This window comes from Canis lupus, chromosome 15 (genome assembly GCF_011100685.1).
Source record: "Canis lupus familiaris isolate Mischka breed German Shepherd chromosome 15, alternate assembly UU_Cfam_GSD_1.0, whole genome shotgun sequence".
Lineage (NCBI taxonomy): Eukaryota > Metazoa > Chordata > Mammalia > Carnivora > Canidae > Canis > Canis lupus.
The window spans coordinates 43,230,968-43,258,559 of record NC_049236.1 but is presented as its reverse complement, the minus strand read 5'-3'; the positions used below and the strand labels follow the sequence as shown (position 1 = coordinate 43,258,559).

At 38.2% G+C, this 27,592-nt stretch overlaps 1 long non-coding RNA gene across 4 annotated transcripts in view; it reads right to left on the bottom strand.

Moving 5' to 3' along the window:
- The window catches only part of LOC119877042, a 136,591-nt gene that overhangs the window by 59,894 nt on the left and 49,105 nt on the right, over positions 1–27,592 (bottom strand). For 2 of the 4 annotated variants that reach the window (XR_005370740.1, XR_005370739.1), the window contains exon 4: positions 10,406–10,501. This is a non-coding gene — a long non-coding RNA (uncharacterized LOC119877042). Of the gene's footprint in view, positions 1–7,832; positions 7,924–10,405; positions 10,502–27,592 lie in introns of all 4 variants that reach the window. The other 2 variants (XR_005370742.1, XR_005370741.1) reach the window with 2 other exon arrangements.

The following is a 27,592-nucleotide window of genomic DNA, read 5'->3' as shown; positions in this document are numbered from 1 at the left end:
AAGGTACAGAAGAGGGATGCAAAGCCCAGTCAATTTCTAATCATATCAAATAAAACTTGCTTCCTTTTTCCAATAGGGTCTCCAGGCTGGTAATCAAAGGAATGTGGCTACATAGTGTATCTACAAATAATAAGTGTTTACACGGGCTTTTTAAAATTATATTATTTGGACATATGGAAGAATATGAGCTAAATGAAATCACAGTTAGGATGTTATCTTTTCCTTTAAACCTGCTTTTTCTCCAGGATTTTCTTTCTTAGTTTGCAGTATCCTCATTGACCACCAGATATCTAAGCTAGAAATCTCAGCATCATCCTGACTCTTCTTCCTCCTTCACTCATGTTCAATACTCTATCACTTCTAGAATCTAGTCCCCTCCTCATCCTCACTGCTGTTCCTCTGATAAAAGCCCTCCTACTACTATAACCTTCTGACTGTTCATGCCCTGCAATCTAGCCCGACAGGCTACCAGATTGATTTTTTTAATTTAAATTTTTTTTAGAGATTTCATTTATTTACTTATGAGAGACACACAGAGAGAGGCAGAGACAAGAAGAGGGAGAAGCAAGCTTCCCACAGAGAGCCAGATGTGGGACTCAATCCTGGGACCCTGGGACCACCACCTGAGCCAAAGGCAGATGCTCAACCACTGAGCCACGCAGATGTTCCTGATTTTTTTTTTAAATAAAAGTAACTCCATAGCATTACTCTACATAACACCCATCAATGATTCCTTATCTAAAGCCCTCAGTGATCTTAGGCTGCAATAATGAAATTCAAGACCTAGGATATAGGCAGTAGGAATGCCACTTTGTTTTTATGGGCAGACCACATCCAGAGATGCAAACTAGAAAGAAACTAGAATCCCCAAATCCACACAACCCTTTCAGATGGATGTTTTGTATGGAAGTGAAAAAATCTGTGAGTATATAGAAAAAATCTGGAAATAATTGTAAGACAGTTGCTAAATTTGTTCTGCAAAGGCCCAAGAAATGGAACTAGGATCCATATATATTAGAGAACCAAATTTTGGCTATTATGAACAACAACTTTTAATGCTTAGAATTAAACAAGACGGGATCCCTGGGTGGCGCAGCAGTTTGGCGCCTGCCTTTGGCCCAGGGCGCGATCCTGGAGACCCGGGATCGAATCCCACGTCGGGCTCCCAGTGCATGGAGCCTGCTTCTCCCTCTGCCTGTGTCTCTGCCTCTCTCTCTCTCTGTCTCTCTCTCTCTCTCTCTCTCTCCGTGTGACTATCATAAATAATAAATAAAATTAAAAAAAAAAAAAAGAATTAAACAAGACCCTGTAAAGAAAGTGATATATTTCCTATCAGAGAAAGTGTTCAACATAGATTAGATAATTTATATGCCTGATCAGAGTACTATAGAAAATGTTCAAATCTCTAATAATTTAATTATGTGACCTTTAAAATTCTTCAAATCCCAATATCCTAAGATTAATTTTAAAATTAAAGACACTTAATACTACCAACCCTTCTAATATAAGATTTAATGAATCAAAATACTGCTAACCGATGGCTTATTTATAATAACACCATTTCTCACTCATCCCTTTGGCCAACCACATCCACTTCCCAATGACCCATATCATCAGTTTTAATAATCTTAACTGGAGTAAATAAGACCTCTTTAGTTTAGAAAAAAACCTCAATGATATGTACAATGATTATTCACCAATTCCTCACAGGAATCAGTAAACAACTGTCACCCTGAGAGTGCTAATCTCAAAGCATTTGCCACTCCATGTCCCTCAGAGGTATTCTTGCACAGTAACTACATAATAACATTTTTACAAGATTCTAATTTTGTAATTAGATTCTAATTTTTTCTATGACATCCGGAACCAGAAGAGGCAAAAGTCCATGTAGAGGGAAAAAACAACACCACACATACACACAGAAAAAAAAAACTAAAAGAATACTGCAAAGTAACTTATGTGGTCAGATTTTCATAATTTGCTGTGATCAATTTTGTTATTCTTATGGTATAAAACAAGTCTCTAGGATGAGAATTCTAGGAAGAAATTAGATCAAAATTTTCCCATGTGCCTTCTTTCAAGGAAAATTGAGAAAGGCTACATAAACATGACATAATTATGGCAAGGGGGATGGTATCATATTTCTCTGCTGCTGTTCAAGACTTTCCCCTTGCCAGTTCAGAGGAACTGAGTGGATATAAAGATTTAGGAAACTTTTCAACATTCTGGTCACTGTACAGGAAAGATGTTACCAAGAGCCATCTTGAAATTCATAACTATGGAGCTGGGAGTCAAGCTTCTCCATTGATGATCCTCTAAGCATCTAAAAGAAGCAGACCTGGGTCAAGTTGAGGTTTCTGAAGCCCCAGGGGGGTAGAGGGGAGGAAGCCACAAGATGGTGGTCAGCCTTCAGAACAAAGATAAATGGTTCTGGTGCTCTCTCCTATACACATGCTATAGCATGCTGGTTCCTGTTCTGATGTGGTAACTCTCTTGGAGGAAAATCCAGGCATAGATAAACAGGAGGATAGACAGATCTAGGGAGCATTCATTGAAAGAGAAACAGAAATAGTAATTCAGTTTCTTGCATAGCTTGCCATTCACTGGTCATCATACCACATGTCCTAAAATGGGACAATCTATGCCTGCTCTCAGTCTGGACTTTGACAGGGGAAGGGTTAAGGGAGGGGGCTTGATGAGCTTTCTGGAATCTTCAGTTTAGAAATTCAGAGAGAGGGAAGTCTCTCCTCATTACACCTAACTTCGAAATGTCAATAAATTACCCTCAGTGTCTTTTCCAAAATATCCAATGATGTATGGACTCTCATGGAATGTTAATATAAAATCAGAAAGGAAACTTCATATGACCATAAAGCATAAAAAATGCGGTCATTAATCCTCTCTCCATTCATAGTTCTGTTAATCAGCTTTCCTTGAATCTTTGAGGCATAATAACTCCCATTTGCACCCTTTCTGAAAATAGCTAAGTATGTTTTGAAATTGTATGGCTCATTTCATGGTCATTCTCACAGCAATTACAATATTCTGTGGTTAACACAGCATAATGTTCACTGAAACTCTATCATAATTATTTCAGCCAGTTATTAGTGAATTACCATGGCAGGTACTCTGGGAATATATACCGTTAAATAACCTTCCCTGGCCACCCACACGGAGAGCTCTCCCTCTCAGAGTGGAGAATAAAATTTGTGTATCTCTCTCAGGGCCTCTGAAAGAAGTTATACAATGCAACCAAAAAAACACCTTTTGACCATACCATTTGTTTCTAAATAGTGATGACCAAAGGAGTTCAAAAGCACTAGTCTCCAAGCCATATTTTTCCCTATGGTAGATAATATCTCATGCCCTACAGTGTTTTCTTGTTGCTAATGAATCATTTTAAATAACTGCTCTCCCCCTGGCTTGTTGCTGCCAAGCTTTTATGCCATTTTCCATTATAAATGGGCTCTTGTGATTATAGAAAGTTAGTTTCAATTATAATATATTTTGAATAGGGTTTATACATACACAGAACTAGGAGAATTCCATTACTGTCTTGTTCTTCTTGACCACAGTAGTCATCCCAAACAGAGGCAAGACATAGAAGAGCAGGAAAGTGGAAGAATCCAGTTTTCAGGAGCCCAACTATCTACACATAAAGAGCTCCTGGCTTTGATCCTACACTAGGACAAGCAGCCTGACTCCATAATTCTTGCTCGAGCTTTCTGTGTGTGACCCAATTCCATAGTTTCTGACATCTTTAGGAAAAAGTAACACACACACCAAAAAACTGTACCGAGCACGCCATCCTTTCAGTGCCTATAAGCTGGAATTCTGTTCTCAAGGCACCACTGAAGGTTTTCCTCTGTTCTGTTTGCTTCTGCTCCAAGTAGGAACCCAGTGGCAAAATAAAATAAAATAAAACAAAATAAAATAAAAATAAATCTTAATCTTAATTTAAAAATTTAATAAATTCTTTAAAAACTAAAGCTCATAAAAATAAAAATGAAAGAAAAGAAGTCACAGCACACATCCAGGAAGACTTCTGAAGCACCTCTATGTGCCAAGAATTCCAAAAAAGGTGTGTATATCTAAATGCCTGCCTCACTAGCATTAAGTCGCAGGAGTAGCAAAACCAAGAATTAGGCTAATGAGTGAAATGGTGGGCTGCGGTTGGCCATTCTGGTCTCATCCATTGAAATTCTGAAGAACAGCACTGTGTCCTCTGTCACTGGTATGGCACATATCTGTCCTTGACAGGTGACCACAGCTCCAGGCAACTGGCCAGAGCTTTTTAAATTCTGGAAACTTATATACACAACTGCGACCAGATAATGTTTTTGATTTTTGATACCTATGTTTCTTTCTCTCCCTTGAGAGAAATGACACAGTCATGCATTTCTTGACTGGGAGGTGAAATCTAACAACAAAAAAGCAGAATTTACTCTGAGTTTCTCCAGCCTTTGGATTCCAAACACACAAGCTCCAGAGGAGGACGGTTACATGGTGTTAACAAAATATTTTTAAGAAGCAAGGGGTTGAGAACAAATAGCCCCACCAGAGGGATTCTCCAGGGCTGCAGGAAGTGAGAAGGTGGGGCCTGCTGCTCGCTTGGTGGGCAGTGCAGACAAGGCAGTGGAAACATCATAGAGGGGAAATGGTTCTGAGTGCATCTTGGAAATGGACACAAGGCAAGGGATGTACCAAGGAGCCAGAGGACCTTGAGGGCCTCAAGGGCTGAAAGCCAGAATGGCTGTCTTAGTGTTCACCTGTGTGCATTAGTGGCTCAATGACGTGCCTCAATGACCAGATACCATGCCACGAATTCCTAGTACGAAGTAAGTTCTTACAACTATGACACAAGTTTCATGAAGAGAGAAGAACCCTTCAAAAGACTAGGGTTAAGGTTTCCTGCCTTTCTGAAGGTACAGAAGCCCCAATTAAGACTTACAATGAATTATGGAAAACTGAAGAGGTATGTCCTCCCCACTTGCACTGTTTCCCCAACCAGGGTAGGTAAGGAGTCATGATCTCGCTGCAGCCAGCACGTAGCCATGTAACAATGAACCACAGTCCTCCAAGTGTTCAAGAACTCCTTCGCTCCCACCTACAAATCCATTCCAGCAGCTAATATTTCTTCCACCTCAGCAAAGAATGGAGGCAATTCTATATTTCCCAGCTGTGTAATCATTAGGCACCTATGTCACTTACAATTTGCAAACACTTGTTTCACTGAGAATTTTTAGATACTAATTCCCCTCTCAGCTCTGGGGTTTTGATTCTTCCTTAGGAAATAGCTCCTGCAAAATAGACAGCAAACTTCCTTCTATTATCCTCTAATGTATGCCATTCACACTTTTGCATGCTTCACAAGCCCCAGAACTACTTCTGCAACCTTGAACAGGTGAGAAAAATGTCTTCTACAGATATAGCTTCTTCCTGGACATTTTCATGCAGCAATCAGAAATTGAATTCTACGTGTGTCTCGGCCACCCAAGTGATTGACTACAGTACAAAGAAAATTCATCTCAGTCTTTTCTATTGTTTGAGAGCAATGCTGGGTTGATACCCACTGCATAGTTTCACTGCTATTGGTTCAATCAATGTCATCATTTTTGTCCTCTGCTTCTTACCTGATGTTTCACTTTATCAGTAACAGAGCAAAGGCTGATGACGAGGCATTTTATTCCAAACCACAATTGACAACCTATTTTAGTTTTTTCCCTACTTGGAGACTCAGAGCAAGTACAAATCACTGTCTCTTTGTGTTGTTGCCTTTTTGATGGCATCTTCACAATGAGAAGTAATCTACTCACCTGGCACATGGTATGTGCTCAATACATGTTAATTAATAACTGTAGCCTTTGTTGTGATGATAGTAATGAAACGTGAAAGTGAGGATAGAAAAGATGATATCCCAGGGTCTGAGCCAGGAAATAGATTGTTTCCACGTGGCCAAAAGACAAGCTCAGGAGGCATACATGTTGAAGAATAGTTGGTAGAGTGGGAGAAAGAAATGGAAGAGAGCTAGAAGACTAAGAAGGAGGAGCCAGATCCATTAAGAGAGTAGCACCCAGGAAGATTTCCAGAGGTGAATAAAGATCCCCTACATACAGAGAAATATGTAGAAAGAGAGAACTACAAAAAAAAAAGAGATATAAACAGTGAAAATAAACAAGAAGCAGGAGAAGAGAGCTCAGAAAGCCCAGAATTACTTTAGTTGGCTTATGGGTTTCAGAGGAAATTATCACAAATTACTCTTACCCTTTGGAATTCTAATCTGATTATTAGCTTTAATCTATAATTTTGATTTTTGTGAAGCCTTAAGTGGGTCCTTGCTGATGACAGCTTCCCACTTGATGAACAGAGGAACAAAGATAAAACTGTCAGAAGTGACCAAAGCAATACTTTCATCGAGACCAGATATAGTATCTGAGAATTGTATCAGGTGGCCAAATACTTCATCACCCTCTGTATTAATCTTTTGAATGAGTTCAACTCAAAGACTGAATTATGCTACCTCTGAAAGTGTTAAAAAGATTAATGACCTTAATATCTATAAAGTTCTTTGAAGGTTAAAAAGTACACGTACTAAGTTCTTAAAAGCCCACATGTAATTTGTGTAACTAAAATATATTGTAATGTTTCATTTAGACAAGTCTTTGAGAAAGAAGGAAACATACATGAATTACACTGATTTATGTCCCTGTGCTGCTCCTGATTGGGAAAGTGACTTGTTACATGACCTTAGAGAGATAGAAGATGGTGAGGAGAGAAAGCTAAGTAAGAAAAGCCACCTATTTTGAAATCATAGCTATTACAGGAGCACAGCTGGGGACTATAAGACTGGAAAATAGAGTTGGCCTTTGTGAACACCTTCACCTCCTGTTAAGGCAACCCTCAAGTGAAGCCTTCATGCCCTTGCTTAGCCCACCCCCTTGGCTGCCTAGAAGCACTCCATATTCTGCACCCCAGACCACAGGTCAACTATTTGGAACTGTTCCCCCTCCAACTTCTCAGATTAAAAAATCTCATTTTCTTACAGTGCCTCCCATCTCTCCATTTCTCTCATCCCCATCCTGCCGCCATAGCTGCTCTTCCACCATGGAGAGATTTGTTTTCCACCTTTAGCCCATCCTGCCTGCCTCGTCGGGAGCTCTAACCACCCTACTTGCTTCTTCAGCTTCTTCTCTCTGTGCTCCCAAGCAGCAAAGCCAGTCCTGGAAGTGCAATCTCATATGTCTTAGTTTGTGCTCAAAGATCCCCAGCTTTGCCTCGACCAATTAAATCAAGTAAGATAAAGTAAAATCCAATACACAAGATAGGAATGGAATGGAATGGCATGGCATGGCATGGCATGGCATGGCATGGCATAGAATAGAATAGAATAGAATAGAATAGAATAGAATAGAATAGAATAGAATAGAATAGAATAGAATAGAAGTAAGATAACACTGTTTTTATTGGCCTCAGATACAAAATAATGGCTTCAATTGGACTGTCGGTTTAATTGGACTCAGAACTCTCTCCATTCAGCTGATGTTTGTATTCTTTGGGGTAACAGTTCCCATGCTTTACCCTTCTCAAATTCTCTTTTTTTTAAAAAAATATTTTTATTTATTTATGTGAGAGAAAGAGAGAAAGCATGAGTGGTGGGTTGGGGGAGGGGTAGACAGAGAAGGAGAAGCAGACTCCCGACTGACCAGGGAACCTGATGCAGGACTTGATCCCAAGACTCTGAAATCATGACCTGAGCCGAAGGCAGATGCTTAGCCAACTGAGTCACCCAGGCACCCCACCTTTTTCAGATTCTCTCTTTCATTACCACTTACAATTTTCCATGGATGGTCTGGTCTTGTACTTCACACAGAAAAGAGAGACCATCAGATGGGACCTTCTCCAACCTGTAGAATATTTCTTTCTCTAGATTTAACATATACAGACCAGGAGTAATTGGTTAAAATGAAGTCATACTGGAGTAGGGAGGGAGATGTTAGGATGTCCTCAACATCATGTGAAGATAAAAGTAGAAATTGGGGTGATGCAGCAGAAGCCAAAGAACACCAAAGCTGGTCAGAAAACCCCTGGAAGCTAAGAAAGATCTAGGGAAGCAGACTTGCCCTCATAGGCCTGGAGTGACCAACCTAGATCTCAGACTTCCAGCTTCCAGAACCGTGAGACAATACATTTCTATTGTTTAAGCCACTCAATCTGAAGCACTTTGCTACAGCATCTCTAGTAAACTAATAAAGGTGTCTTCAAAGTAGCAAAAACATCTGTTGATGCAAAGGGACTCGAAATAGGGGAGAAAGTTTTAAAGAATGAAGTATACAAAACTACTGCGTAAACATTTTTTTCTGATGCTCTTTTCTTTCATTACAGTTTCTATTCTTTCATCTTTTTTCCATCCCAATATACTTAATTTATAGCCTCTTTCTATTATCTACAGTTCTTAAAGGGCTTTTTTGAGAGGAAATGTTTGTCTACTTTCTGATTTTTTTCTCATGGTGCTTTGTTTCCCTGTCTGGTTAATAATGTTTCATTATGAGTTCATGATTTTCAGTGTGCTTCTGTTATTCTTCAGTAATCTGGTTTGTCCTGAGATGAGGAAGTTTTCCTATGGAAATTTTCTCCCAGAACCCATCCTGAGTTTATTTAGGTTCCTTCTCTGCTTATGAGATCCAAGGATTTCTTTTTCTTCTTCTCAAGCTTGTCCATGATCATTTTTGGTGGTATTGTTTGCTATTATATCCAGCACTGTTTATCCAACATCCAAATATTTTCAGCATCTGCTCATTTAGCCAATTGCCCAGACTTTCAATTTCAGAGACTCTCAATAATATTTCTATGCAAATAATACTAATAATAGGAAAATGATCATTTCTCTATTTTACAGTATCTTAGACATTTCTCTCTCTGTCACCTGGCAAAACTGAAGTGATAGCAGCTTATTGGCTTTTCACCTGGACCAAGTCTTTTGTATCTTATGATACCATAAACAAAACAAACTAACTAAAAACCAGAAAATTTTAAAGCAGCTTTTAAGAATGATTCCAGAAAAAATGTGTTCTTTTAGAAGTTTGCTAAAATGTAAACTTTGCAAGAACAACAAAGAGAACTGTAGTAGTGCCAGATGCTTTTAAACACTTGTCATGCAAATTCAATTCAAAATTCCAAGATTGAAGTAACATAACTGCCCTTCATTTGCCTTACTAAGTCGGAGATATTATAAGCATCACCTCAACGTGATACTCACAAAGTGACTTTAGATGTTTATCCCCACTTAATATCTGAGGAATCTAAGACTCAGAGTGTTAATTAATGTCCCTAAACTACTTATTAGAGCATCTGGGATGTATGTGCAGCCTTCCTGTGTCCAGGCTCATTGGGTTTTTGTTTGCTACTGTACTATGCTATTTTTCATTAAACAACTATTTTAGTCTTTAATCCAACTGTTTCTGTTTATTTCTGATGAAAATGCTTCCTTTTTTTTTTTTTTTTGTCTCAGAAACCATTTTAGGTAAGAGAATTTAATCCTGTTTCATCATAAAATAAAAGACCAATGTTATTCTGTTATCACTAAGCTAAACCAAGTATCAAACACCATTCTAATTTTATGTAGTTTGTGCAGAATTTAGCCATGGAAAAATGTTAACCTTTATCCTGGACGAGTACATTGAGCTCTTTCAAGATGAAGCAGAACTAGTAATAGCCATAGTATTTTAATACAGATCCTATAGGTTTAGGGGCAATAGATGCATTTATAACATGTTATTATAATGAGTTTAATAGGAATATAGTTAAAAAAGTAGAGACTACTTTTCTAACAAAGGCTTGTGTTACCAGTACCCAGTTTGAAATTGGACAGTAATACCTGCTAGTGACATGGGGCTGTGTTCACTGCGGGCCTTCAAGATTATCTTTACTTACCTAAAGCAAACCAGAGAGGTAGTCAGCTATTTAAAACAAGAAAATTTGCATAAATTGGTTTGCATAAGGACATTACTTTTGGGTAAAAGCAGATGAGGGTTTTAGGAAAAGACCCAGAGTGCAAAAGGAGAAATAGAGAGAAGGAGTTGCTGTTGGGGTATATGGAAGGACGACATGAGATTCAGAATTTAGACTATGTTAGGTTCTTAATGTATAAAGTGCAAAACCCTCTAGGGAAAGTGGAACAAAAATCTCATGTACACTGACGGCTGATAACTTTGAGAACACCAGATAATAATGACCATAGCTTTGACACTGTTATTCTAAGGTGAGCATAAAAGCAGTGGCAGGAAAGAGGCATCGTGAGGTCTCAGAGCATCAACAATGAGGGTGGAAACAAAGTGTGGGGCAAACAGCTTATGATGAGTGTGGCTGGCAGACCAGTTTGTGCAGGAGGACGTTCTAAGTGACATACCTCCTCCTTCCGACTAAGGCTTATTCTCTGACAAGGATGTGGGCCCAACAGCTTCCTCTAAGATAAACTCTTGTTCAGGAGATTTCCCAATCTTTCCTGAGGGGGGAAACAAATATGTCAATATCCCTGATAGATGCAAAAGGTCTCAGTAAAATATTAGCAAATCAAATTCAGCAGCACATTGAAAGGATCATTCACCATGATGAAGTAGGATTTATCCCTGGGATACAAGGATGGTGTAACATACAAAAATCAATCTTTTTGAAGATCATAAGCCATATCCTCCAGATAAGCCAGCATCCTGAGATGAGCATAGCTTTAGGCCAAGCTGAGGGCACACAAATGATATTTAATCAATATTTCCCTGTAATTACTGTTCCACATTTTTCTAGACTTTCTGTTACAAAGGTCACACTCAAGCACTCCCAGGAACAGAGACCAAAGAATTCAGCTACTCTGGTCTAGGTCCTTGTGAGGGGTTGATGGCTTCAGTGGTCTGCATTTAGGACCCAGCAAGGGTGGGGGTGGGAGTAGGAATCACAGAATTCCTGTGTCCTTTCACAGAGAAGAGACTTTTCAGCTTGCTAAAGTCTACTTTGACTACTTCCACCCTGCTACAACCCCAGACATTCCTCCTCCTCCTCCTCCTCCTCCTCCTCCTCCACCTCCTCTTCCTCCTCCCTGATGTTAACCATTTCCCTAAGTATCTCAGACAAATCTTTACAGTTCCAGCCCCCGCAAGTTTGTCCATTTACCTAAGAGTAACATCTTTAAAAATCTGCCATGAGAGGGTGACAGAACATGAGAGACTGCTAACTCTGGGAAACAAGGGGTAGTGGAAGGGGAAGTGGGTGGGAGATGGGGTTACTGGGTGACAGGCACTGAGGGGGACACTTGACGGAATGAGCACTGGATGTTATACTATATGTTGGCAAATCGAACTCCAATAAAAAAAATATACCAAAAAAAAGTGTAAAGAAGGAATCATATATATAAAAGCCCATCTTATTTTATAATGTAAAGGTAATTCTCCTTAACAAACTGGAGGTAAAGTAAATCATTTTTGTTTGGTATTCAGATTTAATATCACAATACAAAAATAGAGCAAAGCAGCTATCCCTGATGCTTCACAAAATGGTTATTGTGACTTTTGGAAAAATCGTGTGCACTAAAATTTCTCAGATAGCACAAAACCACTTTCTTGCCTAAAGGGGTGGATTCTAATAAGAACCAAGGATCTTTATGTTTCCTAACATTTAAACATCCTCTTTTATTCATCATGGAAATAAACCAAGGATTCTTGGGTCTGCTCTGTAGGCAAAAATTTTGTGCATACACAGAGGTACAATTCAGTTATTTATAGTTTTGCAAAGCAGATAATAAAGTGAAGAAATAAATATTTCTTTATTTAATAAAGAAATAGCCATGATATTTTGAGTACATGATAAGGATTCAAGAAATATTCCTTCATTTCAAGTTTTCTTCCCCAGATGTTTCTGATACTACAAAAAATCGAGGATGCCACATTCAATCTGAAGCATTAAGCAGGTGAAGGAAATAACTGACATTTTTCCATTTCCCTGGAATAGCTTTGTGCAAACCAATCCTCCCAAGGAAAACAACTTCAAACCAGATAATCCATTCAAAATATTTGTTTGAAGGTATCAGAGAGCTAACAGGGCAGCAGAATTGAGGAACCAACATACTGCAAAGGAATACGTGGTGAGGTGAGCCAACGTTCAGGACCACCTTTCCTGTAGGCCTGTGGCAACTCCTAAACAGCAGCCTCATAAAGAAGAAACTGAGAAAATATTCTAGTAGCTTTATGTGGCCAAGGGATACCACTGAAGTCAGGCACAATAAAAAGCAGGTAAAGTATCCCAGGATATCAGTTGGAACCTGAATGTTTGTTTTTATCCTATTTTGTCCTGGTTGCACAGGGGGGTTCATTTCGTGTTAATGCAACAATTTTTACAGTTGGGATTTTTGCACTTTTCTGTATGTATGTTATATATTATATGTTAATAGAAAATGTTAGTAAAAAATAAAAAGAAATAACTCAAACAAAAGGAATAAAGTCTTGTTAAAAATCAAGTTATTGAGCTATGCTCGATACTTTATCCACTTGAGTTTCCTCATATGACTAGAAATTTGGATTGACTGAGTTGTGATTTTGTAGTATTTCAGGACATTGTATCATTGCTTCTTTGCTCTCTCCAAGGAGATAGGGGTGTGGAGATTTAGTAGAAGACACTAGATTTATCAGTCAACAAATTGTTCTAATTTTTTTAATGCAATTAGAACACGATTAGACTCACACATATTCCCTGTTGGTTTCTCATCCTGTGCGAATGAAATTCCTTCTCTGGGGTGCCTGGGTGGCTCAGTTGATTATGCGTTTGACTCTTGATTTCAGCTCAGGTTGCAATCTCAGGGTCCTGAGATCAAGCCTGGGATCTGCCAGGCTCTGTGCTCAGCAGGAAGCTTGCTTTTCCCTCTCCCTCTGCCCGTCCCAACTGTTCATGCTCTCTCTCTCTCCAATAAATAAATAAAATCTTAAAAAAAAAAAAAAAAAAAGAAAGAAATTCCTTTTCTTGTTCTCTAGTCCAGAGAAGTCCATTGCAATTAAAAGAGGACTTCAACCACCTCCATTTTTATCTTAGTTTGTACTTGTTAATTGAATAAGTTCTTCTTTCCAGCTAATCTCTTAACTCCGGCAAAGGACCCTGCAGGGGTAGTCCCCAAGAAATAAGGACTACCCTGAGCCATCAAGACCCCACCTGACCAAGACAAAAATCAACCTGACCCTTACTGCCCACCTACTTGTTCCCACCCAACTTTGTCTCACATTTTCCTTGTATAAACCTAGAAGTATTTTCAGCACTTTGGAGAGTCTTTGAGATGTTAGTCCACTGTCTTCCTGGTGTTGGACTCATTGAAACAAATGCCTTTCTTGTTGTACCACCACTGCTCTGCTTCTGGATTTGGTTGGCAGTGAGGGGCCGAATCCAGTATGCTTGGAATCCCAGAAGCCAGGTGTTCTTACAGCCCTGCGCATGGCTGCAATTTTGGTGAGCCAGCCAGGAACAGTGCTTCTGATTTCTCTAGTGCTTTCCCTCCACCAGTCTGGAGTCCCCAGGATGGAGCAATTGACCAGGGCATTGCACCAGGGCTCACTCATTCATTTTCTGAGCTAGTAGCTGTGACAGGTCAGTGTGAACTACTTGTGGCTAGTCCACCCTGGGTGGGGAGGACAGGACAGAAGTCCTCTGCAGCTGCTGAAACCTGTTTCACTTCAACAGTGTTCTTTCTCTTTCACCATGGACTCGCATCAACTGCCTTAACTGCATTTGTGAAATAGAGAAATGAATTAGAAGTAACAGGCCCGGGTAGCCCTGGTGGCTCAGCGGTTTAGCGCCACCTCCAGCCCAGGGCCTGATCCTGGAGACCAGGCATCAAGTCCCACATCGGGCTCTCTGCATGGGGCCTGCTTCTCTCTCTGCCTGTGTCTCTGCGTGTCTCTCCTCTCTCTCTGTCTCTCATGAATAAATAAATAAAACCTTAAAAAAAAAAAAAAAAGAAGTAACAGGCCCTAGAAATTCATCACCGACTGGTAAGTTCCCTGGTAAGTGCACACCATCCTGTCCTTCCTTGGCTCCTTGCTATTGGGTAATTTTCAACCATTTGTCAGGTTTCCATAACCCATTGGTTCAGGCTTGCATAGCTTGAGCTGTGGCAGGGACTGCTATAATTTGTGAAGAGAAATGGGTATAAGATAAAATGGGAAGCCAGGTACACATTTGGGGAGATCACTGTTGGAGTGTGTGTGTGTCTGTATGTGTGTACATGATAGAGAATGCTAACCCTATTCCCTTCCAAAGCCTCCTAGGAAGAATATTGTCCAACTGATCAACTTTTAACCTATAACCAAGTTATAGACCTATGATTGAGAAGAAAATGACTTTTATTGGAACACCACCTGGTCTACGTATATATCAAGCTCAGAGGAAAGATTACCAATGACTACTGAATGGCTCTCTTGGATTCCTTCCTCCCATTTGGTTGTCTCCAAATAGGAAAAACACACACACACACACACACACACAAAAAAAAAAAAAAAAAAAAAAAAACTCCAATAGGGTTTTTTTTTGTTTGGCTCTCTCAGCTCATCTGGGAAGCCATTTGGTTCCATTGGTGAAGCTCTGACTTACGGGGAAGAACCAGAAACTAGGAAGCTATTTGGTTCAATCAGTGAGTCCCCAGACTTTGGGGGATTAACAAAGACTGACTGAGGTACTCTGGGCTTCATTTAATTATAGTTTTATTTCTTCTGTGTTTTTCCTGAACTTTTGCCTAGAAAGAAGGGGAATACTCCCTCTGTTTTAAAAGAAAGTCCGTTAGGACATATTCTGAGTAAATAGTGAAGAGGGCTGAAAAGCAACAGAAAAGGCCTATTTCACAGGAAGGAGAGATAAGAGGTGGAGAAAAAGAAATGTTAGTCCAAACTTTGAATCTTTCTTCAGCCTCGCTGGTGGCACCTTTGTGCCTCTGCCTCCTGACCTCATTCCGGTTCCTGTATCACCTCTTGGGCTGCTCCCACAGCTGGCCCCTATACCACCCTCAGCACCTCCATACCAACAGCTTCTGCTCCTCCTACCCTCACTAGCAAGGAGCAAATAGCACCTGAAGCTGTTGGGCCACCTCCTCATGAGGTTCAAACTGAAGCACCTCCCAAACCAGCAAACAGGGACCCAAGGGTTCCCCTGGCCTTTAACAGCTCACTTCAGATTTCCCCACAGGAGCAGCAGGTAAAATTGACAGCGGGGAACAAACAGATTGACTTTTTATGGATACAGGCACAACATATTCAATATTAAAGCTAATTCAAGGTTGTTGGTTCAATTAAAATAAACATTTCTTTAGAGTTCTCAGCATTAAATATAAAACTTTTGTTCTACCATGGATTACTAAAAATCACATAAGTTCATGTTATCTCTGTTGCAGTTTGTCAGCAAAAAGATGACTTAAAATGATCATCAATTTTGTTTGTTTCATAAAGTTTTCATGGGCAATTGTTAAGGGACAGTAGTTTAAGTAAATAAAATGGTTTATACCTTTCAAAACCTTTAGTAATCTTGAAGTTTTGATAAGCTAAATGATAAATTGGGTTGAATTCACTGGATATCTAAGTCTTTTCCAAATAAGATAGAACACTAAAGTGTTCATTATTGAATGTAGGTTTATCTGCTTTGGCTTCTTATTGTGGAGAAACAAGGATGCTTGTGTCTATTAGTAAACATACTTGGTGCTTTATTTAAAGTTGTACTAAAAAAAGCATGCTTCTAGAGATTATGAAATATATTCATAAATTTTCGATTTAAAGAATCCTGAGGTAACAAACAGTTTACAATTGGTTACTACTTAGTTTTCCCTGGAGACTAATGTTTCTAAAAGTAAAATTCTGATCACTGTAATTAAGACTGCTGGAAAATAATAAGGAAAGCAACTGTGTATGCAAAGAAAGTAAGATGTGTTTTGATTTAAAAAGGTATGAGGAATGGGAATACAGGAATGGGAATACATTTTTGTTGAGGGGAAAATAAAGTAATTTTGTTTTGTTTTTTTATTTTCATTTTTTTTCTTTTTTTAGAAAGTAATTTTGTCCTAAAATGAGACTGGTTATTTAGAAAGAAAAAAAATTAGGAAAAATCTGAATGAAAAAGAAAGATGTAGAAAGTTTGTAAAAGAAAGTCTTTGGAAAAGAAGTTTATGCATGGTCACAACTAAGATTGGAATGAATGAGTTTTAAAATTACACTAGTGTATAGGCAGCCCAGGTGGCTCAGCGGTTTGGCACCACCTTCAGCCCAGGGCATGACCCTGGGGACCCAGGATCAAGTCCCACGTGAGGCTCCCTGCATGGAGCCTGCTTCTCCCTCTGCCTGTGTCTCTGCCTCTGTGTCTCTCATGAATAAATAAATAAAATCTTAAAAAATAAAATAAAATAAAATTACACTAGTGTAAGATTGTGATTTGACTTTCCTCTCCGTTAGAGAGACAAAGTTTTCTCAGATTGTTGGTCTGTTTTTATAAACAAAGTTTAATTATATGTTTAATTATAAACAAAGTTTTTTCTTTCTTTTATCAACCCAGAAAGCCAAAGTTTGTTTCTATGTTTTGTCTTTAGAGGTCTTTGATTACTTAAGAAAATTAAAACTTCTCCATATTAAAGGAGCTAAGTTTTGCTAACAACTGTATAACCTTCTGTAGAATCTCTTATTGCCACCTTGGGTAAATATATAATTAAATATTAAGTTGTGTAATGATCTGTAATCTTATTTAGGTCTGTGCTATTAACAAACTTCCCAAGCTTCGAATTATAATTGAAGTCATTTTGGCTAATTAGGCTTTGGTATGTTAAGTTACATGAGAAATATTATCAAACAAATGATAAATGTTGGGTTTTACTATATGGGCAAATACTATAAGTGTTCTAGAAAATATATGAAATTCCTAAAGTTTTAATGTATCCTGATATAAGGTCACCTCTTGACATCCTAATCGTTGAAATGTTGTGTATCACAGATACAACTCGATTTTCTTACAACCCGATTTTCATTTCAACTGCATTGTAATGAACTCTCATCAGGTCTTTAACCATGTCCGTTTTTTAGTCTTTTGTCATTATTCTGATGCTCTTGAAAATGTGTTTCTTCTTCAAGGAAATTCATGGAAAGGACTTTTGTTGAGTACAGGTTTCAGATGGATATCTTTAAGATCATAAAACTAAACTGGGCGGGAATTTCCAGAACTAAAGGAAAAGCTACATCCAACAGAACAAGAATTACTAACATGGGACTAAATGAATTAAGGAATGTGATTATAGTTTTTCTGACTCTTGTTTAAAACATTGCTAGTTGTCTAATGTTTCCTCTTCCAGATTTAAGGAGGCTCTCTCTTAAGATATCCATGACTTACAAAAATATGATAAAATATTCTTTGTGAACAAATTGAGGCGTTTAGCTTTTCTCCCTACCTGAACCCTCCAGAATTCAGAAACTTTCAGTGAGTATTTTTTCTTTCACGGCAATTAAAGTGATTTGCCTAGGTTCAACGGGAACCTGTTCTCCTTGTAACAGTACACCATCAGAAACTTTGGTTATTTTACCAAGGCTTTAACTAGAATGTCATATTTGAGAGAGGCATGCATAGACTCATATATGGCCAGATAGCTTTAAGGAACTAAAGGTGGACTTTATGGAGTCAATAGAGCCCCCAGAAACTGTTGGCCTGATACCTTGCTTACAGAGTTCCCAGCAGCCTCACCAGGTGCATATTCCTTCCTGGCAGGTACAGGAAACCTCAGGATATTTGGGGGGACCTCAAGAAGAGGAATTCACCCAAATCTATTGTATTACAGGCAAATCTGATGGCAAGTATTTGACTTGGCTTCTGGCTTGCAAAGGCTATTAACAGTTCAATGTGAAATTCCTTATAAAAAGTTCTAGCAAAGCAGATTTAAAAGAATTTATATAGTCAACCCTTCTTGCTGTGCTTATCTAAATAATTAAGGCCAAGTTTGTTAAAACAAGATTCATTTTACAATTCGTCTCAATTTGGCTATCTTTGATGGAAATGAGAGTGAATTTAGAGAGAAAAATTCTTTTTCAGTAATACATCTTTATGAATGTTAGATTCTAGTTCTGATCAATTGTCTTTGAATGTTTCTGTATGTCTGTGAAACTGGGCTAGGCCCTAAATTCCCCTCTTTTTTTCTATCTGGCTATGACTCTCCTAAGACTTCTAATTTTCTTTCATTTTCTTTACTTTAAATCATTGAGAACTAAAACTGCTCTGTTTCATGAAGCCCTGCAAACTGAAACTAAACAATTTGAGGTGGATTTCAGAGAAATTGCCACCATAGCTCATGTATAGACAATCTTCATGCCTATTGCCCTGTGGGGTAATAAAAGTACCCCATGGGTATATGATTGTTTGAACAGCTGGACAATAGAATGGACTCACCAATAATTAGTAACTCACCTCTCACCTTGACTGATTCTATGTGGCTGGCATGGAGAAATTGCTCTTAACAGCTGGAGCATACCCCCACTGGAGTCAGCTATGGACTTGTGGAAATAGTGGATGATCCCACTTTCCTTAATGACTGGATTGGATGATACATTTGGGGAAGCCCTTATCTCCTGGGACAAGCCATCTCCCACCTAACAATGATTCCTCATAATTAGGATATTATTATAGATAGACATCAGGCGAAGAGGGCTTCTTGATGGTTTTATCCCTCAGCTGTATTTGTCTCAGGAGGCACCTCTGATGATACAGAATTAAGAGTAGAGGCTTTAGCCCAGCATACCATGGCCATCTTTAAAGAAACCTGGCATGCAGTCACCCACAGATTCGAAAAGTGGTCCTTCAAAACCAAATGGTCCTCAGTATCTTGCCTGCAGCCCAAAGAGGAATCTGTGCTCTCATTAAAACAGTGTTGCATTATATATATTCCAAAAAAAGCATAACTGAAGCCATGAAAGATTTAAATATATCACTGCTATAGATGTCCTGGCTCTAGGTCCTTTTAGCAGTTGGTTGAATCTGATTCCTTCCAAATGGAAACACGCCATGCTAAGCATCATTTATTTCTTGTTCTTTTTCTTTTTGGTTATTGTTTGACTTCTGTTTGTCAAACAGGAGCCTGTGCTATTTGCACAAGCATGGAGACGCCCTCACTTGGTTTCAAGAGAGATTAAATAAATGAAGTTCTCCTACCCTGTCAAAGTCTTCCATTCCCTATGTCACCCCTGGTCATCAGGAAGTAGTTACAGAAGAAACGACCATTGTCCCTTTTCCTTCCATAGAAATGGAATGGTGTTTTGATAGTGGGGATCTGAAAGAGGACACCAACTACCTCCATTTTGACCTCAGTCAGTACTTTCTAATTGATTTTTTTTCTTTTTCTTTTCTTTTTTTTTTTTTTTTTTTTGTTCTTTCTAATTGATTAAGTAATTCTTTCCAGGTTATCTCTAAACTCAGGCAAAAACCCTGAGGGCAAAGCATCCCAGATGGGAACCAAAGCTACTACCCCCTCCTTCTGATAAGCAATAAGGACTGCCTTGAGCCAGAAAGATTTTGTCAGTGACAAGTGGCCAAACCTAGTCTGTTTGGGTCCCCCACCCCCACCCCTAGCCAGTGGCTCTTGTGATCCTGTACCCTGGTTACGTAGAGATGGTTAGTAATGATTATTACTCATAAAAAGATGTGCTACAGAAATACGTGGAATTTTGAAAGGACAAAGTCAATATTAAGGAAGCAAAATTATAAAAACAAAGTTTTGGAAAGACACTATGGATAAATTTTCGGGGCTCTCGAATGTGGAATGATGGTCAGGTGGAAGCTGGTGGTGTGGGCAGGAAAGGATTCACCCAAGGCAGAACAAAGGACACAGAAGTTAATTGAACACACCTCAGGGAGGGGCAGGATAGCAGAACAGAGACTGTCTGCAATGGACTAGTGGGTGGGGGCTAAATTAAAAGCAAGAAGATAAGGAGGTATATAGGGACATATGGGATTTTCCTTTTTTTTGGTAACTGTGCTGGTTGTAAGTAGCTCATTGGTCAGTTATGGCCTCTGGACATTTTGAGGTGGGCCTGTCTGTATCCAGCCAGGTGGGCTCTTTTGTCTTGATCAAGTTTCCATTGTTCCAGCCTGTTGTCTAAAAGCAGCCTCTATACCTAGACCTTCTTTAGCTCTTAATTTGTTTTTCATGTTCATAGTTTGTAATGTTTATTTTCCTATTTGTTTAGCAATTGCAGCATTGGGTACAATAAAACCAACTAAAGACATAGCAAATATAATTTCCATTCTGTCTATATATGAAATCTTTAGTTTTCTACTTCACTTTTTTGGTATATTTTTTAAATGCAGCCTCACTCACAGGAGTCCCCTGGAGCTAAAATACCAACTTTTCAGTTGGTCTGTTGAGCATGATTACCAAGCCAACCCTCGGAATCTTTTGCCAACATAAGTCAGTGCTATGCTAGAAAGAATAGCAAATTCAATCCCTTCCACTGTTATAATGGAGGAAAGTTAAAAGAGCAGAAGTATGGTTGTCTCCCTGATACAAATAGAAGAAAACCCTCTTTGACCTCTTTCTTGAGCCTTTCAAAATAGCCTTAAATTTTACACGAAGCTGCAAGAATCTAAGGACTGCACTCCCTGCAAGGGGTCATTGTTTCTTTATAAGGAGTTCAGAAAAATTGCATTAGAAAAGATGTTTAACTTCAATTGTGGGTCGCACCCATCTCTTCACCCTTAAAGGCCATGTGCCGGAATTTGCCCAAGAACCTAAGGTTGCTCCGTCAGAGCACCTGGGCTAGTGGCAGAAGGTCTGCAGTTACCTCAGATGCCCTACACACTCTATTGGAGATGTGATAACCACAGATATCATCCCCAAAACAAAGAGCTTATCACAATATTATACATGAAATCCAGCTCTGTGGCCTTGGAAGAGCTGATTAACATCCCTAAGTTCAAAATCACATATTTCATAAAGCTGGAAAATTATAGGAGATAATGCCTGAAAAGCACTAAACATAAAATATAGTAAATACTCATCATTAATGAGGCTCAGAGTGGGAATATGCTTTTCTCTGTTATGTGTGTGGTACTCACACTATTTTACATTTTAAGGCCAGAGCACCTATTAGTCTTCATTGGTTCATTATATTCTTTGAAAATAAATGTTCAAAGAATTGAAAACTACTTTCCTCACAGACCTCCGTTCTTATACTGTGGAATTCATTTTCAGAGACTCCTAGGACCTTGTCAATGAGTATATTCTTTGTCACATTACTTATGTGGTTTAGAGTGGTGGGGTTGAAGCCAATGGCCAAGAAAAAATTCTGGAGGTGTCTTGGTGCAAAAAGGTGGTTTTATTAAAGTGCAAGGACAGGACTGGTGGGCAGAAAGAGCTGCATTCTAAGTGCTAGTGGTGACTGATTATAGAAGATTTTCTATCCTATGGAGGGGAGGGTGATGTTAGCGGTCCAGAAGATTGAGTCTATAGATTTCTGGAAGTTTGGCTATTGATAAGATTGCTTTTTTCTTGTAAATCAATAAGATAGTTGCAAACTGATGGAGATGTCCTGCAGGACTGTGATCTCTATCAGTTAACCATTTGTTTTTTCCCTTTCCTTTGTTCCAGGGCAGCCAGGAGCACCTGAGGAATGTCACACATATCCCACTGGGGGGTGGGGCTGTGTGGTGTCAGCTTGTGCTTTGCCCTCAGCTTGCCTTCTGCTCCTTCATTATTATTTTGTTTTTAGTTCTCTAGAGGTTGTTCATTAAAAAAAATACTGCATTTCAGAAGCTTCAAGAGAATAATATTGACACAGCCAATGTGATTATGAAAAAACAATTACCAAATTACTAACAGAAAGTTCAAGGAGCACCTGGGTGGCTCAGTCGGTTAAGCATCCAACTCCGGATTTTGGCTCAGGTTATGATCTTACGGTCTTGAGATCAAGCCTCTTGTCAGTCCCTGCCCTCAGTGAGGAGTCTGCTCAAGATTCTCTCTCTTCTTCTAACTCTGCCCCTCCCCCTGCTTGAGCGCTCTTTCTCAAATAAATGAGTAAATCTTTTTTAAAAAGTTCAAAATAAATAACTAGAACTTTTCTTTCCTTATTCTCCTAACATAAATTTTGAACTTCTAGATGTTCTCTTAAAATTTCCATTCTGTTAAAAAAAAAAATGAACTTTTAGATCATCAAAGAGTTTATGCCAGTCCATAAAAAATAAATTTTTATAAAAATGATAAACTATTTTTCTGCTCAGAGTAATTTACATATTAATTGACAATTATCATATTCAAGTTTTTTGCCATCATTCATGCTACAAAATATTTCAATTCAACGCACACAATAATTACAATACTTTACAATAATTATCCAGTTTTAATAAGGAATAAATAACGTGTATGTTACCAAACTTGTGCCTTTAGAGCAAAACCGTCTCAGTGTCAAGCTATGCAAGATTGCCTCAGCTTAGCATCAACATTGCTCCAAGTAACTGCAATGGCTTTAGAAAGAGATTTAGACAAGTAAGATCATTTCCCTCTTTGCTCCCATGTCACTAGATTGGTCCCAAGCTAGTCTAATTAAAAAGATAACTCACCACTGAATCCCATCATTTACTCAGGACTTCTGATTAATCTCAATCTCCTATTTGGCCCAGTTTCCTTTGGTTTTCTCAATATGATTTCTCCATCTCTCACTTTCCCAGTCCCTCTCCCACTTTGTCCTACACTGCCCACTCTCCATGGAAAGACCTTCATTTCCCTTGCATTTAAATCCTCTTCAAAAGGCCCAAAAGTATTCCCTGACTCATTCTTAAAGTTTAATAGATATTACTGGACCACAGAACTCAGCAATTGGGATATCCATAATCCAAATTCTTGCAGAGTGATTAATGCATGCAATATGTGAGAATAAGGATCCCTCTATTTTATGGAGAATTTTCAGGAAAGACCTTATAACAATATCAGTACCGAATTGCTGTTTTGGAATATGATGGTTGAAATAGAAATATTTCTGCCATCAGAGATCTCGGTTCCAATCCTGATGTGGCCATTGCTTATTTTATGTTTCTGATCTTTAGTTGCCTTGTTTGTAAAGTAAGGAAACTAGAGTATGTGGTCTATTTCAGCTTTAAAATACTTTGCCCAAAGTTTAGAATTTATGGATCAACTATAAATCAAAATGATTTTAATATTTTAAATAATATTCAAGCCCTGTTAACTTTCTAGGAGGCTTTTTTTCTTTTACTAATCCCATCTCTGGCTATAGCAATTATGGAAAAGTCATGCCTACACTGAATGTGTAATTTAATTATGCCTTTTTAGAAACATGCTTCTCCTGTATAAATCAGAGCACACAATACCTGGTCTGAAGGCTTGATTCTCAGAGCACAAACCGTAGTCATTTCATAATCTTTTAAAACAACTATGTTTAACACTATAAAGTACAGCTACTCCAAGGTTAATCAAAAATCTTTAAGCAAGACAGCCTTTTTCCTTTGCAAATTAATCTATTTATTATGGAGTTGGTAGTCAATTAAAGCAGGAAATCATGAAGATTGATTCAGGTGTATCCCAGGCCAGTGGTTTGCTAAGTAGGGTCAATAATCAATCAGCCCATTCCTCTAAATGTTCTTCAGGCTTTAAGTTTGTGAGCATCTGCTAGCAAGCAAAAGTGGAGTTAAATTGTATCTCCTATCAAAGACATAAATTCAAGTCTCAGAGTAAAATCTGACTTATAGTCTGCAGTCTATAATACTGGAAAATTATATCTGACATTCAGATAAAATAAGATCCTTGGTTGAGTAAAAAGATAATTAACATACAGAGAGGAAAATATGTGTAAAAGATGTACTTATTTTTTGTTTGGAGTGGTGAGATCTTATGGCTCTTAGGTGAGATTAAGAATTCATGTTTGAAAAAATAAAAAAAAAAGAATTCATATTTACATCTCCAGAGTCTGTTTTCTAGACTGCCTTATCTTTTTTTTTTTAAGATTTTATTTATTTATTCATGATAGACACACACAGAGAGAGGCAGAGGGAGAAGCAGGCTCCAAGCAGGGAGCCCCATGTGGGACTCGATCCCGGGACTCCAGGATCATGCCTGGACCGAAGGCAGGCGCCAAACCGCTGAGCCACCCAGGGATCCCCTAGACCGTCTTATCTTTAAGGAAACATCTCCTGCTCCAAAGAAACAGGTTTGTGGCAAGAAAATACAATTGCCTGATTTATATAGATCCAACCTTGAATTACTTCAGGAAAAACTCTGATCTTTATCTCACTCTCTTGAGCTATTAAGTGATTTAATAGCATAAAAAAATACTGTAAGAACTGAAAGTGTAAGGCAGAGCAATCAATATAGTTAAAGAATAGGCTTTCTTATCTGTCCTCCTGAACCTGACATTGTTACTGTGAAAAAGAAGTCTTCAGATATAAGTAAAATCTTTATGAGAATTAAAGTATTAAATATGAAGAGAAAGGATATATTTTGCTACTTCAAAAATTTTTATTTTAAATTGTGATTTTAATTTTCTTTGATAAGTACCCTGTAGAATCCTCAGAGTAATTTCAGATATGTTCAATACTAGGTAGATTATAATATATTTGACAGCTTATTCTGAAGAATTCAAAGTTCTTGACCTTTCAGGTTTTTTATTCATTTATATGTAGTCTGAAATGGTCTTTTTAGAGTACAGCATTGATTTAAAATAACCAAAGCATAAAGATTCGATTCCATCCATTCATATCAAGAGTTACAGCATCTTTCATTTGCAAAATTAAGTCAGACACTCAACAAGATCTATTTGACCTGTATTGCATGTACCCTCTTGAGTACAATGTAAGAAGGTGTTCATTAGCTTGCTCTGCCGAATATTTAATTCCTTGAGCAGAGAAGGATTCTACATTGTGTCTTCCAAGAACATAGCAAGAAAAAATGTATACAATAAATGAATAAATAATTCATTAATAGGATGACCTCAGATGCATTTACAAGTTAAATACAAGCAAAGCTTTCTGAGCAGGCCGAAGATTGCCAATGATCATAGTCCTACCATTACAAATAGACAATAATCCCTATTGGCCAAAGCATCATACTGCATAATTGGCTTTTGAGGAATTCTACTCAGGTTGCTCTTTGAAGCAGAGGTGCCAGCTTCTCTTGAGAAACCCACTTCCTGGCTTCACAGCAAAGGAATAGCTCAGATCACCTCCTCCAAAGAGTCTGGCCTTGGAAGAAGATGAAGGATTAAAGGCATTATGAAAATCAAGTCACAAAAAGGCTTGTTTTGAGAGCTAAATATGCTATTTTATTAAGTACCATATTATCAAGATCCTCTAAGAGGAATTAATATCTAAAATTATTCTCCTGGATCGCACAAGGACACCTAAATGAATGGGCTGTGGATGCTGAACCTAGCCCCTCATTCCACTTAGTGAGACTTGAGTTATGAGGCCCAGTCTATACAAGCAAGCAACCTTTTCCTAATTCACACAAAGTAATGATATGAACTAGCTGGACCTTGTTTATTGTGAACTAAACAACAAATCCCACAAGCCTAACAGATTCCATAAAGTACAATGTCAATCCCAAATGGAAAACAACATATGCTTTAAATCTTTCAAGGAAATAGAGTCCAGGGAAAAGGCCACTTTGTGGCTCCAACCCAAAGACCAGAAACTAAATACAAGTGTGTTGAGTACATAAATGTGCCTGTGGGAACATAATGGGTTTCTATCATTAGTTCTGGGCTTACTTTTACCCACTGGATGAAAATTCACAACTGAAGTCACTAAACAATAGTTAGAACATACCTTTATTTGTATATCATTATAAACTTATAGGATGCCATGTTTTAAAGTAGCAAACCAATGAAAAACTAATGAATGTTGAAATATATGAAAACACAGGTTGTTTTCTGTTGTTTTTTTAACAATACTCTACCTAATGGATGTGAGGTATCACATTGTGGGTTGTTTTTTTTAAGATTTTATTTATTTATTCATAAGAGACACAGAGAGAGAGGCAGAGACATAGGCAGAGGGAGAAACAGGCTTCCTGCGGGGAGCCTGATGTAGGACTGGATCCCAGGACCCTGAGATCACAACCTGAGCCAAAAGCAGATGCTCAACAACTGAGCCACCCAGGTGCCCCTCATTGTGGTTTTGATTTGCATTTCCTAATGATTATTGGTGCTGAATATCTCTTCACATGCTTATTGGTCATTTATATACCATCTTTGGAGAAATGTCTATTCAAGTTTTTTGCCCATATTTTTTTCATCGGGTTATTTTTTGTTGAGTTGTGAGAGTTTTTATATATTTTGGATATTAAACCCTTATCAAATATGTGATTTGAAAATATTTTCTCTCAATCTGTTGCTTTTGCACTCTGATGATTATATCTTCTGATGCACAACGTTGAAGTTAAAGTTGATTCAGTCTCATTTATCTATTTTTGCTTTTGTTGTCTTTAAACAGTATCATAAACAAAAAATTATTGTCAAATATGCTACCATAGGGGATCCCTGGGTGGCTCAGCGGTTTAGCGCCTGCCTTTGGCCCAGGGCACAATCCTGGAGTCCCGGGATCAAGTCCCACGTCAGGCTCCCAGCATTGAGCCTGCTTCTCCCTCCTCCTGTGTCTCTGCCTCTCTCTCTCCCTCTATGTCTATCATAAATAAATAAATAAATCTTAAAAAAAAAATGCTACCATAAAGCTTTTCCCTTGTTTTCTTCTAGGAGTTTGATAGTTTCAGGTCCTACATTTAGATCTTAACTTCATTTGAGGTAATTTTTGTATATAGTGTCAGAGTCCAGTTTCTTTCCTTTGCATTTAGATAACAAGTGTTGATGAGCATGTGGAGAAATTAGAACCCTGTGCACAGTTGATGGGAATGTAAAATGGTAAAGCTACTCTGGAAAACAGCATGGGAATTCCTCAAAAGAAAAAGATAGAATTACCATATGTTCCAACAGTTCCACTTCTGGGTTTATAGCTAGAAGAACTGAAAACATAGTGTCAAAGAAATACTTGCTCATTCATGTTCATAGCAGCTTTATTCACAACAGGTCAAAAGTGTAAGCAACCCAAGCATCCATCAATGGATGAATGGGTAGACAAAATGTGTTTTATACATACAATGGAATATATTCAGCCTTAAAAAAGAAGGAAATACTGTCACCTGCTACAACATGGATAAACCTTGAGGACATTATTCTAAGTGAAATAAGTCAGTTACAAAAGGACAAATACTGTCTTATTCCACTTATATGAGGTTTTTAAAGTAGTCATATTCATTGAGACATAAAATAGAGTGGAAGTTGCCAAGGACTGAGGGGAAGAGGCAGAAATGGGGATTTTTTTTTTGTTTAATGAATATAGAGTTTAAGTTTTGCAGGATGACGGGGTTCTGGATATCTGTTGCACAACAATGAATAAATCTAGCACAACTGCACTGTACATTTAAAAATGGTTAACATGGTAAATATTATATTATGTTTTTACTACAATTAAAATTAGATATATTTATATATGATATATAAACACAAACAGTTGTATACCATAGCTGCTCAAAGTTATATTTATTTATTTATTTATT